This window comes from Aedes albopictus, chromosome 3 (assembly GCF_035046485.1).
Source record: "Aedes albopictus strain Foshan chromosome 3, AalbF5, whole genome shotgun sequence".
In the NCBI taxonomy this organism is placed as follows: domain Eukaryota; kingdom Metazoa; phylum Arthropoda; class Insecta; order Diptera; family Culicidae; genus Aedes; species Aedes albopictus.
The window spans coordinates 39,656,802-39,674,423 of record NC_085138.1 but is presented as its reverse complement, the minus strand read 5'-3'; the positions used below and the strand labels follow the sequence as shown (position 1 = coordinate 39,674,423).

General features: G+C 41.4%; 2 pseudogenes; both read right to left on the bottom strand.

Moving 5' to 3' along the window:
* Positions 1-440: 440 nt before the first annotated feature.
* On the bottom strand, positions 441-1,897 carry LOC109621994 (small ribosomal subunit protein eS4-like; annotated as a pseudogene).
* A 250-nt stretch (positions 1,898-2,147) lies between these two features.
* Positions 2,148-13,325, bottom strand: LOC109399986 (small ribosomal subunit protein eS4-like; annotated as a pseudogene).
* Positions 13,326-17,622: the final 4,297 nt, after the last annotated feature.

Below are 17,622 nucleotides of genomic sequence, written 5' to 3'. Positions count from 1 at the left end.
GAGCGTCGAATAATACCGTTTACCACGCTCTATACGGCTATTACTTCCTGGGAAATACACAGCAAAAAAAGTTGTTGAATATTACATCGAAATCGCTGCAACCAGGTTGTTACATCGATCGATTAATATTACACAGCCCGATGTACTCAACGGCAGTTGATGTAATAAGCAGATCCGATGTAATTCTTGCGATGTAATCAATTCGACGTTCTTTATACGATGTAAATGAAGCGATGTAAAATGGAAACGATTGCAAGCGCCCTTCTATGGCCAATTAAATTGCGTTTTTATCCTTTTTCGCTCAGAATTTCGTGTAATTGTAGGAAGTACTAAAACTATGCTAAATCCAAATCGAAAAAGGATGAAAACGAAATTTAATCAGCCATAGATGAGAAAACAATAATGAATAAATAAACACAAGGACTAACAAAACTTTGAACTGAATTTTATTGCACAGTTTTATTTATTGTGTTTGCCTCATCTGGGACAGAGCATGTACACAAACTTAATATTTTATAAGTTTACACATTAATTGAGTTTTTTTACATGCACGGTAACAATCTACCCAAGGAAATCCCAAAAAATCCCAAATATTCAAGCAAATATTAGTTTTACGAAAATAAATACAATAAATAAGGCAAATATTGGATTTTTGAGTTTTCAGCATTGGAATACCGTGAGGTCGCCATTAACCGCTTGTTTCATACGATTTGAATAAGCATAAATCGTGTGTATAACGAGCGAATGTGCGGTGATTGGCGTTCTTGCGGTATAAGGTTTTACCTTTCAAATGTACACTCTGAAAGGTTTTTTTTTCCTATTTGAATAAACAATTCTCGGATACTTATTCAAAACGACGTATCAACATAGGATTTGCGTGTATTATACGTCGTTTTGAAAAAGTATCCGAGAATTCTCCGACGACAAACAGTTTCTCTCCTATCTATTCTCTAGTTATGCAGCATGGCTTAGTGTGCACTGGTCCATCACTTGTCGCGTTCCTTGGCGATGAACAGCTTAACATCCTTGCCTTTTGGCGGCGCCCGGGTGCTTCGCACGCTGGATCACAGATCCGCAACGATTCCTTCCGCCGGTGACGATGCATAGATTTCCGGGTTCGAACTTAAGTACGTCCCATACTTTACCGGTGGCGATAACGTAATGGATTGAATAGTTCTGGTGAATAATTGTATCCGGGTAGCGAATGGTGCGGCGACCGTCGTGAATCAAGATAAACGACGCTTTCTCTGGGTCGACCGATCTGGCCGTGTTTCATCTTCATGATCATGTGAAACGACACTTGATGTCAAAGTCGTAGATCAAACGGAAGTTCTCATTATCTTCTCAATATGGTGATGAAATACATGAATCCAGACGGGTAGTACGAGTCAGTGCAGACCTTGCCGTCGATCTTGATGTGACGCTGCATTATCATCCTGGTGACGTCGGTGTTGATCAAGGCCGCACTTCAGTCGGTTGCGCAAGAAAATCACCAGCAACGATTCACACAGCACGATCTAACATCCATCCTCTTGAGGAATGCAAACGCTTCAAATGATTCTTCGGTCCGCGTGCCATGTTGATAGGTTAGTGTAAAAAAGGTTACGACTATTTCGATGATGGCAGTGTGAATACAACACGCACTCGAAGACGGCTGCGTTGTCAGCCTGGAAGAATACATAATTTATTAGCATAAAAATATTAAAAATGGATCACTATTTAAAAATAATTGTGCTACTTTTTTTTCGAATGCACGTTCGAATGTCATTTCCCCGAATGTCAGTTCCCCTAAGTTCCCTAATTTCCCTGATAAATGTTTACATTACCTTCGTGTTCGATCTTTTACCAAAAAATGTTCATGATTCTAGAAATTAAGTTGTTCAAAGAGTTGTCCGACCTTAAGGCCGCACGGGACGACGTGTAATTTTTCCTATCTTCCCTCTCTTTCTAACAATTTGCCTCGCGATTTTGAAGAAGCAAATATCAATTTCCACTGCACTGACGTAGCTGAAACTTTAGTCGATTGTGCACCACAAGTGAGCAAATGAACGATCAAATTTCTAGTCAATAATATGAAGTAGAAGTTGAGATTTGCATCTTACTAGCAACAGAGCAATGGCGGATGATTCAACCACCGTCCCGTCCGGCCTTAAGCAAGGACATTATTAAGGACAATATAAAAAGAACGAATGCTTATGAACAATTTTGTTATTCTTCTCTGTCATTGTCATTCTTCTACTCTGAGGAGTAATAAAACCCTGAATAAAACTTTTAAGAATCGGCTATAAAGAAGGGTGCACCGAGAAATGAAATTATATGAATCGGCGTTCGGGGAAACAACAGTCGACAGCTTGACAACCTAGCTAGGTACATACTTGGCAGCGAGATGAAAGCCTTGGTGGGTTTGCCGATTATGTAAACGATGGTCAGACGGGTGGCGAATACGTGTCATTCTTGAAGTGCACGATTTCCCGAGTGCTTCCACGCTGGATCCCAGTTCTGCAACGAACAAAATTCTGATGAATGGTCATGCACATGTACAGATTACCAGGTTCGAGCTTGAGCACGTCCATCACTGGTGGCGATATCATAGCGGATCGAATCGTTCTGGTGGATACTCGGATCCGGATAGTGGGTCAAGGTGAACGGCACCTTCTTTGGGCCGATTTGGACGAACTCTATCTTTAGGAGCTTTTGACTTCCACCGGAGTAATACGGTGAATGGTGAAACGATCCTTGACACCATAGATCATCCAGAGTGATGATATCCATGAATCCAGCCGCGTAGTTGGGGTCAGTGAGAACCTTGTCATCGATCTAGACGTACTTCAGATGGTTGCGCAATGAAATCACAAGCTGCAACGACTCACACAGTTGGTGTGGGCCAGTGGATGGACGCGGGCCAAAGGTAATCCTAGAGGCGTTCATACGCTTTTCAATCTTGGCTTCTAATGTTTCTTTGGACCGCGAGTCATCTTGACATTTTAGAACGAAAAGGAAACGATTATTCCGACGGCACCAGGGTTAATATATAACTGAATCCAATAAGGCTGCGTTATCCTCCTGGAAACATACAAACATTATTAGCAATCAATAAATATTTTCACAAGAATTCTTTCGAAAACCATTCCCCCGGTAGTTCCCGAAAATTCTTCCGGGACTTTCTCAGGAAATCTATCAGGATTTTCCCAGGATTTATCGGATTTCTCCCGGCTTTTTCCCAGATTTTTGAAAATTTTCCCGTTTTTTTTTACTTGAAAAAAGAACTAAGATATTGGAATAATATATCGATTTTTTAATACATTTTGAACATGCCTATGCTAGCGTCTCATTAGCTTTACAGGATATTCCGCCAGGAGTTTCTTCTGGGATTACTCTTTGAGTTTTTTTTTTTTGCTAAGATTGCTGGGACCCCTTCATAGTTACTTCTACAATTCCCTCAGGGATTTCACCAGGACGTCCTAGCATACCTCTTTGTTGGAGTTCTATCTGAGATAACATCAGGAGTTACTTGTGCGATTATTCTTTTTGGAGCTGCAAAAATTTCTTATGGGGCACCTCCAGGTGTTATTTTAGAATTCCACCAGAAGTTTCTTTTGAGATTCTCTTCGGAAATTCTATTAAGATTTTTACACTGGTTCTTTGGGGATTTCTTCAGGTTTAACTTTTATAATTTCTTTCAGTATTTCCTTCTGAAATTTCTCAAGATATTCTTTCCGGAACTCCTTCAGAGCTTCCTCTTCGGATTTTCTTCGAACTTCTTGTTGGGATTTCTCCAGGAGTTCTTTCTGGCATTCTTCTAGAAGTTACTTTGAGGATTTCATCCGAGATACAGCAAGGAGTTCCTTTTTATTCCCGCAGGAGTTACTGCAAGGATTCCCTCTGGGATTATACAAATATATGCTAGGTATGCTCCTCAAATGAAATCACTAAGTAATTCGAATTCAATGCACTGAATTTTTCTATGACCGGATTGGTCAAGCTGCTATTAAATTGACGTTTCTTCTTAGCTCAACCCTCTTTACTGGGTACAAGAAAAAAGCTTGAGCGATTTTTTGAATAATTAAGGGCTGAAATTTTGAAGAATTTCTGTCCGATTCTAGGTCCGATTTTCTTCAGAGAAATATGGTTAAGATCTTGAGTATTTTTTTCAAGAAATTTCTTGAGGAAATCGCAGAAGAAATTTGTGGAGAAATCTTGCGTTATCAATCTCAATGGACTTGAAAGAGTTTTGACAAGTAATTCTTTTAAATATCCTCAATAAATTCGTTCGGGTTTCCGTCAAAAATCTATTCAAAAATTCACAGTAAATTAGGTTAAAAATAAAGTCAGAAATTCTGTCACAATGAGTATCCCAACTAACATTTTCAGCGCTATAAGCTTCAGTCATTTGCTTTCTGTTGTGTAACCATCGAGTAAAAGCAGTCAACGCTGAATAAAAGGAAAGCTAGTCAAATATAAATCATAAGCTAATACACGACTGCAAAACAAGCACCATACAGCTACCAAACTCGGGTTTCAGAAATCCATTGCTTGTCACTGGGCTGCCTTTACTCCACTCTATTCCAACTCCGGGAGATTTCCCGGAAGATGTGAAAACTTGAACACATCGAAAGCAAATGACTGAAGCTTATAGCGCTGAAAATGTTAGTTGGGAAGGCTTAATCGAGGCACACTGGGGCAGGATTGAAAATACACGGAAAAAACCTCTAGCTCGTCGAGATGTCGAGATACGCACTTGGTGTCTTCAGAGAAAATATTTCTATGAACAAGGTCGATATTCTGAACGGTAGCATATTTTTCTTACGTTATTCGCATAAAAGTCCTATAAGTCATTTTGGACATCTTTCATTTTAGCGGTATGGTGTCTTCGGCAAAGTTGTTCGGCTATTTATGCTAAAAAAGTTTGCCGAAGACGTCAAATTTCCAAAGCCTACTGTTCTTGAGATATTAGTCGTTTTATAAAATACCTACCTAAAATCGAGTTTTTTCATTAAATTACGTTTGTAAACAAATTTAATGTCCATTTTCGAGTTATAATAATGAAAAATACTAAAATAAAACATATGTAAAATAAATTAGTTGGAAAAACCAAAATATGCATTGGTTTTTCATAGAAAGTTCCTGAAAATCACGCAAAACGTAGATAGGACGTTCTTGCAGTCGGGCAAGTTCGGGCAAGTTTTTTCATCGGCGATCACCTAAAAAATACATAAGCTTTCATGTAAATTTTTTTCACCGACATGATATTTGATGATTTTTTTTAAATAGCGTTCAAAGTTTACTGTTTTGCGTGAATTAGTACAACATTTTTGCACATATTTTACCGTGTTGTATGTTGCCAAGTGAACCATGAGAAGTTAAATGCAACCTAGTTACAGGTTTAGACATTTTTAAGCTCCAAACAAATTGTAAAACACAAAAATGGGAATTCATAGGAACACTAGGAGAAATTCCCGAAGAACTTCTTGGAGTAATTCCCGAGGAACTAGTGGAGGAATACCCCAGGAACTCCTGGAAGAATTCTCGAGGAACTTTTTGGAGTATAATTTCCGAGAAACTAGTAGAGGAATATCCAAGGAACTAATGAAATTATATCCGGGGAACTCCTGGAGGAATTCTCGAGGAACTTCTGGAGAAATGCTAGATGAGTTTCTGGAGGAGTTTTCAAGGAACTCTTGGATGAATTCGCGGAAAACTCATGCATGAATACCCGGAGAACTCCTGAAGGAAACCCGAGGAACTATCTAAGGAATTCCCAAAGAACTCCGGGAGGAATTCCCGAGAAACTCCTGCAGCAATTCCCGAGGAACTGCAGGAGGATTTTCCGAGGAACTCCTGTAGCAATTTCTAAAGGAATTTTCGAGGAACTCCTGGAAATAATTCCGGAGAACTCCTGGAGGAATTCTCGAGCAACTTCTGCAAATATTCCTGAGGAACTGTGCTTGAGAAATTTCTGAGGAACTTGTGGAGGAATTTAGAGGAACACGTGGAGCAATTCCTGAGGAACTCCTCACTCAGGAAAATTGCCTCATACTTAATGGCAAATATCCATGTGCCAAACCACATCCAAAGTATATGCAACCAATACAGTAGACGTTCGCTCGGTGCAAACGGTTTAACTGCAAGTCCGCTAAGTGCAACAATTTTGCAGTTATCGCACCGCTATCTGTCAAAAACGAAACGTCAACAGAGTTGCGATGTTTTTCAGATGCACTAAAGCTGCATTGCGTTGTTTTTTAGTGCATTCTGGCTGCGTCCAACAGCAATTGACAACTGTGTGACGGCTGTCAGTCGTTGCAGTTAGCGAATTTCATTCGGTAACTGAAACGTAAACATGTTGCACTTATCGAACGTCTACTGTACCTGCTTACGCAGGCAAATTAGCACATGAATAGTATGTGCTCCAAATTGTATGAGTTGCTGCTGTATGGTGCCTCATCAAAAGTATGAGTCGCATTAATGGGAAACATTTGTTTACCCCAATTGCAAAAATCCATTTCCCGGACACATAGAAGGTATGAAGATTTTTATCCCAGTGTGGAGATATTTCCTATGAACTCCTTGAGGAATTCTCGAGGAATTTCTGGAAATATTCTCGAGGAGAACTTCCTGAGGAATTCGTGAAGGAATACTGGAAAAATTCCCAGAGGAATTCATGGAACACTAGGAGAAATTCCCGAAGAACTCCTTGGAGTAATTCCCGAGGAACTAGTGGAGGAATACCCCAGGAACTCCTGGAAGAATTCTCGAGGAACTCGCGAGGAACTTTTTAGAGTATAATTTCCGAGAAACTTAACTAGTAGAGGAATTTCCTTGACTTCCTTGGGCATAGAGTATCTTCGTGCCTGCCACACGATATACACATGCAAAATGGTCATTGGCAGAGGAAGCTCTCAGTTAAAAACTGTGGAAGTGCTCATTGAACACTAAGCTGAGAAGCAGGCTTTGTCCCAGTGAGGACGTTACGCCAAGAAGAGGAGAGGAGGAATATCCAAGGAACTAATGAAATTATATTCGGGGTACTCCTGGAGGAATTCTCGAGGAACTTCTGGAGAAATTCTAGATAAGTTTTTGGAGGAATTTTCAAGGAACTCTTGGATGAATTCCCGGAGAACTCATGAATAAATACCCGGAGAATTCCCGAGGGAAACCCGAGGAACTATTAGAGGAATTCCCAAAGAACCCCTGGAGGAATGCCCGAGAAACTCCTGCAGCAATTCTCGAGGAACTGCAGAAGGATTTTCCGAGGAACTCCTGTAGCAATTTCTAATGGAATTTCCGAGCAACTCCTGGAAATAATTCCGGAGAACTCCTGGAGGAATTCTCGAGCAACTTCTGTAGATATTCCTGAGGAACTGCTTGAGAAATTTCTGAGCAACTTGTGGAGGAATTTAGAGGAACACGTGGAGCAATTCCTGAGGAACTCCTGGAGATATTTCCGATGAATTCCTTGCGGAATTCTCGAGGAATTTCTGGAAATATTCTCGAAAAACTTCTGGAGAACTTCCTGAGGAATTCGTGAAGGAATACTGGAAAAATTCCTAGTGGAATTCATAGGAACACTAGGAGAAACTCCCGAAGAACTCCTTGGAGTAATTCCCGAAGAACTAGTGGAGGAATATCCCAGGAACTCCTGGAAGAATTCCCGAGAAACTCCTGGAGGAACTCGCGAGGAATTTTTTAGAGTATAATTTCCGAGAAACTAGTAGAGGAATATCCAAGGAACTAATGAAATTATATTCGGGTAACTCCTGGAGGAATTCTCGAGGAACTTCTGGAGAAATTCTAGATAAGTTTCTGGAGGAATTTTCAAGGAACTCTTGGATGAATTCCCGGAGAACTCATGAATAAGTACCCGGAGAACTCCTGAGGGAAACCCGAGGAACTATTAGAGGGATTCCCAAAGAACTCCTGGAGGAATGCCCGAGAAACTCCTGCAGCAATTCTCGAGAAACTGCAGAAGGATTTTCCGAGAAACTCCTGTAGCAATTTCTAATGGAATTTCCGAGCAACTCCTGGAAATAATTCCGGAGAACTCCTGGAGGAATTCTCGAGCAACTTATGTAGATATTCCTGGGGGAACTGCTTGAGAAATTTTTGAGGAACTTGTGGAGGAATTTAGAGGAACACGTGGAGCAATTCCTGAGGAACTCCAGGAGTAATTCCTGAGGAACTCCCGGAGATATTTCAGATGAACTCCTTGAGGAATTCTCGAGGAATTTCTGAAAATATTCTCGAAGAACTTCTGGAGAACTTCCTGAGGAATTCGTGAAGGAATACTTCCTGAGAAACTCCTGGAGATATTTCAGATGAACTCCTTGAGGAATTCTCGAGGAATTTCTGGATATATTCTCGAGGAACTTTTGGAGAACTTCCTGAGGAATTCGTGAAGGAATACCGGAAAAATTCCCAGAGAAATTTATAGGAACACTAGGAGAAATTCCCGAAGAACTCCTTGGAGTAATTCCCAAGGAACTAGTGGAGGAATATCCCAGGAACTCCTGGAAGAATTCCCGAGGAACTCCTGGAGGAACTCGCGAGGAATATTTTAGAGTATAATTTCCGAGAAACTAGTAGAGGAATATCCAAGGAACTAATGAAATTATATCCGGGGAACTCCTGGAGGAATTCTCGAGGAACTTCTGGAGAAATGCTAGATGAGTTTCTGGAGGAATTTTTAAGGAACTCTTGGATGAATTCGCGGAAAACTCATGCATGAATACCCGGAGAACTCCTGAAGGAAACCCGAGGAACTCTTAGAGGAATTCTCAAAGAACTCCTGAAGGAATTTCAGGTGAATTCTTGGAGAAATTTCCGAGGAACTCGTGGAGATATTTCCGGAGAACTCCTGCAGGAATTTTTGGAAAACTTCTGGAGATATTCTCGAAGAACTCCTGGAAATATTTCCGGGGAATCCCTGGAGGAATTTCTTAAGATATTCCCTGAAAGAATTCCCGAGGAACTCCTGGAGGAATTCCAGAGTAACTCTGGGAGGAATTTTCGAAGAACTCTTGGAGATATTTCCGGGGAACTCCTGGATGAATCCTCCAGGAAATTTCTAAAAACATGATGAGAAACTCCCGGAAAATTTCCAAGGAATTTACGAGGAACTTCTGGAGATATTCCCGAAAAACTCCTGGAGGTATTTCCGGGGAACTCATGGAGGAATTATCGAGGAATTTGTGAAGATATTTCCGAGGAACTCCTGGATGAATTTCCGAGGAACTCATGTATAAATACCTGGAGAACTCCTGAAAGAATATTCGCGTAATTTCTGGAGAAATTGGCTTCCTTAGCGGTAATGAGATAATTCCATATTCTGAATCTGCATGCCAAACTGAGCCGAAATCCAAATTTTTATGAATTTTGGTGACCGGGAACCTATTTAAAAATCAGTTTGAAGTTTGTATGGGAGCGATTTGTCGAATCACCCCTCGTCGCATTTTGTACTGGGCGGAGCTGTCAAACAGCTGCCTAGCTGTCAAAAGGCGATTTCAAAAAATCTCTTTGTAATTGTTTTTAGGTATCAAAATAAAGTTCTAAAAATCTGAAAAAAATCATGGCGGCCCAGAAAAAGGTGCTCTTTCATATAAAGTTAAAAAGTCAATACATTATTCTAGATTTAAAAACCCAATTGGGTTCTTTAGGGGTATCCTGATTATTGCATAATCGGAATCTCCGTCCAAAAATTAGTCGAAATCCAAAATTTCATCATTTTCGGTGCCCGGAAACTATTTTTAAAATGCATTTAAAGTTTGTATGGGGAAAATTTTTTGTTCGGGGCGAACTGTCACTTTATCGATTGAACTGTCATTCTAGCCACGGAAATTAAAACTGTTTTGTTTATTTAACCATCAAAACAAATGAATCGGGACGCAATAAAATCACCTTACACTCAGAAAAATGAGCTCTTTCGATTAAGCTAAAGAAAATGGCAATATTGATTTCACTAAACAACCCAATTCTCGAGGAACTTCGGGAGGATTTCCCGAGAAACTCATGGAATTGAGAGGAACACCAGGAGCAATTCCCAAGGAATTCCTTGGAGTAATTTCCGAGGAACTAGTGGAGGAATATCCGCAGATCTCATGAAATTATCTCCGGGGAACTCCTGGAGGAATTCTAGAGAAACTTCTGGAAAAATTTTAGATAAGTTTATGGTGCCCTGTAGTACAACCACCGACGAACCGACGTGACACTGGTGTTTCAAAACTGTCCCCCCCCCCCTAAATTTAACGGTCGATCAGCGAAGCGAGCGAACGCTTCTGTCAAATCATCGTAGACGCGAACCTTTTGCTATATGAATACACGGGGGTTTGGAGTCAAGCTATCAAAACAACGCAAATGCTAATGCTAACTCCAGGAGGAATTCCCAAAAAACTTTTGGAGATATTCCAGAGAAACTCTTGGAGAAATTTACGAGGAACTCTTGGATTAATCCTCGAGGAAATTGTTGAGAAATTCCTGAGAAACTCCCGCAGCTATTTCCAAGGAATTTCCGAGAAACTCCTGCAGTTCCAAGGAACTCCTGGAGGAATTTCAGAGGAATTCTTGAAGAAATTTCCGAGGAACTGCTGGAGATATTTTCGGGGAACTCCTGCAGGAATTTCCGAAGAACTTCTGGAGATATTCTCGAAGAACTCCTGGAAATATTTCCGGGGAACTCCTGTAGAAATTTCTTAAGATATTCCCGAGGAACTTCTGGAGATTTTCCCGAAGAACTATTGGAGATATTTCCGAGGAACTCCAAAGGAACTGCTGAAGAAATTTCCGAGGAACTAATGGATGAATGCCGGAGTAATTTCCGAAAAACATCTCGAGGAATTCCCGAGGATCTCCTGGAGATATTTCCGGGGAACTCCTGGATGAATTTTCGAGGAATTTCTGAAGATATGCCCGAGGAGCTCCTGGAGATATTTCCTGAACTCCTTGAAATATTCCTGGAGAATCCTGGAGACAATTCATTGGGATCATCTAATCTTAATACATTTTCGTCGAAGTGCAGTTTCTGAAGAACTGCTGAAGGAATTCCCGGGGAACGATGAGTTTTCGGGGAATTATTGAAGAAAATTTACGGGTACCTCTTAGAAACTCTTGAATGAATGTCTTGGGAATTGCCGGGATGATTTCCCGGTGAACTCAATGCTTTATGTATTACATTTATGTTTGCTGTGTATCCGTATTTATCACTAGAAGTGATTTCCCTTGTTCAGATGTTCCGCTAGAATTCTTTCGACAGAATTTTCTTCTTAGAATTCCCCATTCGGGCTTCCAGAAATGTGAAAATGTAAAAAAAACTTAATAAACGACGAGTCGGGTGCAATTTTTGCAAAATCCGGTCAATTTGTGTGCTTTGTGAACGACGCCAAAACATTTTTTGAAGTGGCAAAGCTGTACCCACGCCTGAAATGCGAAGCAGCAAAGGTTGGACTGATGGCGAAACCTCCTAGTAGGCGAAACCGAGCAGTACAGGAATCGCCTAGGAAATAGGGTCACGATAGACCATAGACGAGGTAGTAGATTAATTGGTTTAAATACTTTGGATCTTTACCAACGGCTGACAACAATGTGAGTTGCGAAATACGAAGTCGGTGGAAGTCGTGCCGACCAAAGGGTCCAAAAAAATCTGCGGTATAAAAAGATACACCCACGCACCAAATACAAAACTCCAATAAGACCGGTGGTCCCCTACGGACACGAGACATGGACCATGCTCGAAGAGGATCTGCAAGCACTTTTTCGAGCATGTTTTCGACGCGTGCTAAGGACGATCTTCGGCGGTATGTGGCGGAGAAGCATGAATCACGAGCTCACTGCACTTCACGGCGAACCCAGCATCCAGAAGGTGGCCAAAGCCAAAAGGATACGTGGACAGTGCATGTTTCAAGAATGCGTGATGGAGAATTGAGAACGCAAAGGAAAACAGCGGATTATTTGGCCACTGCTGCCGCAACCTCGCTAGTCTCGAATACGTGTGTTATGTTCAGCTTCTTCGCCGGGGTCATATATGACTCCTCCGGCACCAAAGGGTTAAGTAATTTCTTGAGCATTTGTATTTTTTTGCTTTTAACACGTAAGCTGAGAAGCATGCTCGATCCCATAGCTGAGACGCAGCGCCAAAAAGAAGGAGCCGCACTGCCGTGTGCAGCATTGTTGTCCCATGTTCTAAGGTAATCCCGATTAATATGAGACAACTATGCTGCACACGGCAGTGCAGATACCAGGATGAACATACATAAAAACGATGTGAAGTATCCATGAATTAGGTATACAATAATTTTCAGATATAAATACATTTCTATACATACCAACCTGCAATTCAAATGTATGATATATGGGAAAGCATCCCTCGGTACTCCTCATCCACCTTTCCGGAGGCTAAAACTGCATCATCGTAATCATCCACAGCGGTCAAATTTTTGCGGCAAATTCGTCCTCTATACCGTCGCTGACAACCAGCGGAAGGGGGAAGTGCTGGAAGTGTTGGCCAGTATGTATATGGGACGCTGAACCATGGCAAACCGGGCGATGGTCAGGGAATTGGTTTGCCAATTGTCTTCTAATAGAATTCTGTTGTCAAGGTGGCAGACTGGCAGGCAGCGGCGTTTGCGTCTTGGGAATAGGTTTTTCCACGGGTAGAATCTAGAACAGACCATGGCGGGGCCACAATTACACTTGAGCTTCTGGCTGACCTTCCGAATGCGTAACAGATCGTCACATTAGCCTGGAACGAGGCCTGGAACTTGGTCAAATCAGCGGTGATCAATCGACCAACAGGTTCCGGTTGAAACTTGCTGCACGTCTGTATTGCAGGAATATTTGGTTGCCTATTGAAAAAAAAACATTAAATAATATAAAAAGTATCAAATAAACACCACAATTACCTTCAAAATCAAACAAAATGTAGTGAAAACTGCGGCAAAACACGAAAAACAACTGAAACTAAAACTTAAAGATGGCAGCTTGCTTGTGCCTGCGCTGGCCGACAACAACAATCAGCACAGTGTTGCGAGATGCAATATCGCATCGTGAGGGGATGCGATATGGCATCGAGTTTGTGTAATTGTACACATCTTCATCGCAACCACTTGGTTGCAGCTGTTTCAGTGTAATATTCACATTCTTTCGATGTGAATATTACACAGGTTCGGCGTAAAGGCAAACTGTTGTAGAATTTCTGTGTAATTTCTGGGATGATGTAATATAGCATCAAAATGGTGCGATTTCGCATCTAAAAATCACGATTACATCGGGATTTAGATACATCGGCTACATTACATCGATGCGGTTTACATTATTTTTTGCTGTGTACGATAGCTGATTTGGCCAGGCAGTTCGGGAAGCACAAATCCACCATACATAACTGGATCAACTCATATGAGCAAAACGGAATCTTTGAACGGAAGCAGTACACTCTCATTTCCAAGAAGTTTGGGAAAGAAAAGCGTTCATGGCTCATTGACCTCTACAAACGTCGGCCTCTTCTTTATTTGGAAGAAGCTAAGCAACTCTTCCGAGAGCATTTCCAAATAGAGATTTCGGCTTCGTCGGTCTGTCGGATATTACATAGTGAGGGTCTCACATGGAAGTGCTTGGAAAGAAGGGCAATTCAGGTTAAAGAAAGTGATGTTTACCGATTCTTTGTGGAGATAAATTCACTGGACTGGATGTACTGCAACCTGCTATTCATCGATGAGGTATCATTCGACAATCGCGGGATGGTACGCACTAAAGGCTACTCCATCAAAGGGCAAAAACTTGTGGCGCATGGTGAGTTTGTGAGAAAACCACGGGTTTCTTGCCTATGCATGATTGGCCAACAAGGAATGGTAGAATGCTGTTACACAGAGGGTACATTCACTCGTTTGAAGTTTTTCGAACATTGTCGCCAGTTTGCTCTTTACAGCAAAAAGGTAGAAATCTATCCTGGTACCCATTCTATCTGGATTATGGATGGGGCCAGGATACATTGCGATCCCAATATAATTTATTATCTCAGGTCGTTGGGAATATTTCCTATTTTCTTACCCGCTTACACACCATACTATAATCCGATTGAAATTATTTTCGGTATTATAAAGAAACGTATGCAGAAAGTATATAATGAAAACAGCGGTACTAATATCAACTTATTCGTTGCAAACATTATGGCCCAGTTTGCTTCATTCAAAATGGATGGTTTCAAGAGCAAATTTTCAATACGTCCTAAGTAACAAAATAAACAAAACTTAGATTTTTGCATATTTTCATACCTAATATTCTGCTTAATGATGTGTAGCAACATCACAATTCAACAGTTTTTAAAACATTTTTAAAATGAAGAAAATCAAACTGACTTAAGTAACAAAGTGAGCACTTTTCATATGTGTCGCTTTGTCGGTACAATGACTTATGTAACGCTCGTAACTCACAGCTGACGTAAGTGCGTTGTCACAACGTCCTAAGTAACAAAATTATGTAAACACGATACAAAAGCGTTTACGGCAAAACAAAGACTATGTCCTCCCACGCATTTCAAAGTACCAATGGGATGAGCGGACCAAGGAGCGGACCATGATCGGTCTTGGCCGTCCCAAGTGACACCCCAAATAAAAAAAGACTTAGCGGCGGGTAAGTTCTGATGATTGTGACTACAATTTTTAACCCGTTATTTCAACAAACGTTTTCTCTCTAACTGCAGATTCTACGTCTTGCCGGTGTTGTGGTTCAAAGCGTTGGACCTGTTGTTGGATCGGTTGGTGGTGACCTTAGTACGGTGATGGCCGTTTGCAGATTGGCCCAGTACATCAGTACACACCATGCGAGTTCTTGAGGCCGACAAATTTCTGCATACCCATATTGATCATTCGACGTTCACTGGACCTCACTTTGATGGACAGCACAACCGAGAAGCAGTGCAAAGAGATGCAGTCGGTGGCCGCGAGAAAATAGTACACATAACGGGGTCCAATTGCTTCGAACGATTCACGGTACCTTATCAGGAAGGTCTTCCAGCAGCGGTCGGATTGCTATCGTAACACAGAGTGAACTTCGTTGAATGTCAGATGGTTTCGAAATGCATCAGCTGGACATCCGGAAGCGAACATGATCGAATACCTGAGATCCTTGTCCTACAAGCTATTACTGGGACAATCGTATAGTTCGTGCTGCGTTGCAACTTCAATGCCGGTAAGGTGGTGGCATTTAGTTATCCTGAATTGAATGGGACTTATTGAGAACTACTTTTTTTCAGAAAAATCGACGACTGGTGAAGTTGACCCGAGATCTATCGTTCCTGTTGGGCCGGCCGCTGCAATACAAAAAAGTTGATCTCACCTCATCGGAGACCAAGGTCACTAAATCATTTCTGCAAAATAGAATCAATCCCAACCGTGAGCTGGAACGGCAAGGACGACGCCTTCGATTACCAGAAATCTTTCGAAGCGGGAGAAACCCGCCCCAAAAACGCAATTTTACCAGCATATGCAACACCAGGCGCAGATTGTGGTCCAACTGCAGGCCCAATCACAGCATTTCCAGCAGTTGATAAGCACCAGCAGCCGCAACACCAGGAAGGTCATCTAACCAAGGAGGAAATCTAGCGGCTCCTGTAGTCCCGGCTCAATATATAAAACTCTCTCATCATCGTTTCTATCTTCTAAGATCGTGTATATGGTAGGATGAAGGAATAAAGCACCGTTCAATTTTCTTCCTAATGTAATTAATTTTGTCAAAACAACGCCATAACCCATTGAGGGCCAATTTCTTCACCTCGGCTTATCCAAATAATTAAACCTGGTTTAACGCTTAAGTAATCGACCCTAAATAAGTTTATCCAGTTAGTACTCTTGTTGATAAAGCTCCTGGAGCTACTTGGGAATTCCTCTACAAGTTCCTCGGAAATTCCTTTAAGAATTCCTCAGTTAATCCTCCAAGAGTTCCTCAGAAATTCTCCCAGAAGTTTCTCAGGAATTCCACCAGGAGTTTCTTGGGAATTCATCTAGTAGTTACTCGGGAATTTATCCTACAGTTCCACGGGAAATTTTCCAGGAGTTCCCAGAAAATTCCTTAATGTATTCCTCGGGAATTTCTACTGGAGTTTTTGGGATTCCTTCAGGAGTTACTCGGGGGTTCTTCCGGAGTTCAGCGGTAATTTCTGCTCGAGTTCCTCGGGAATTTCTTTAGAAGTTCTTCGAGAATTCCTTCAAGGAGTTCCTCAGGAATTCCTTTGGAGCTCCTTGGAAATTCCTCTAGAAGTTCCTCGGGTATTCTTTTCCACCAAAAGTTCCTCGAAAATTCTTCCTGAAGTTCCTCAGGAATTCCATCATAAATTCCTCAAGAATTCCACCAGACATTCCTCAGGAATTCCACTAGGAGTTTCTCGAGAATTCGTCTAGGAGTTCCTCTGGAATTCATTCTGGAGTTCCAAGAGAATTTCTCCGGGAGTTCCTCAGAAATTACCTCAGAAGTTCTTTCCTTTAGGTGTTCCTTGAGAATTTTTTTAAAGAGTTCCTCGGGAGATCCTCCAGGAGTTCCTCAAAAATTCTTCCAGAAGTTCCTCAGGAATTCCATCATAAATTCCTCAAGAATTCCACCAGACAGTTCCTCGGGTATTCTTTTCCTCCAAGAGTTCCTCGAAAATTCTTCCAGAAGTTCCTCAGGAATTCCATCATAAATTCCTCAAGAATTCCACCAGACATTCCTCAGGAATTCCTAGACGAATTCTCGTGAATTCGTCTAGGAGTTCCTCTGGAATTCATTCTGGAGTTCCAAGAGAATTTCTCCGGGAGTTCCTCAGAAATTACCTCAGAAGTTCTTTCCTTTAGGTGTTCCTTGAGAATTTTTTTAAAGAGTTCCTCGGGAGATCCTCCAGGAGTTCCTCAAAAATTCTTCCAGAAGTTCCTCAGGAATTCCATCATAAATTCCTCAAGAATTCCACCAGACATTCCTCAGGAATTCCACTAGGAGTTTCTCGAGAATTCGTCTAGGAGTTCCTCTGGAATTCATTCTGGAGTTCCAAGAGAATTTCTCCGGGAGTTCCTCAGAAATTACCTCAGAAGTTCTTTTTTTAGGTGTTCCTTGAGAATTTTTTTAAAGAGTTCCTCGGGAGATCCTCCAGGAGTTCCTCAAAAATTCTTCCAGAAGTTCCTCAGGAATTCCATCATAAATTCCTCAAGAATTCCACCAGACAGTTCCTCGGGTATTCTTTTCCTCCAAGAGTTCCTCGAAAATTCTTCCAGAAGTTCCTCAGGAATTCCATCATAAATTCCTCAAGAATTCCACCAGACATTCCTCAGGAATTCCTAGACGAATTCTCGTGAATTCGTCTAGGAGTTCCTCTGGAATTCATTCTGGAGTTCCAAGAGAATTTCTCCGGGAGTTCCTCAGAAATTACCTCAGAAGTTCTTTCCTTTAGGTGTTCCTTGAGAATTTTTTTAAAGAGTTCCTCGGGAGATCCTCCAGGAGTTCCTCAAAAATTCTTCCAGAAGTTCCTCAGGAATTCCATCATAAATTCCTCAAGAATTCCACCAGACATTCCTCAGGAATTCCACTAGGAGTTTCTCGAGAATTCGTCTAGGAGTTCCTCTGGAATTCATTCTGGAGTTCCAAGAGAATTTCTCCGGGAGTTCCTCAGAAATT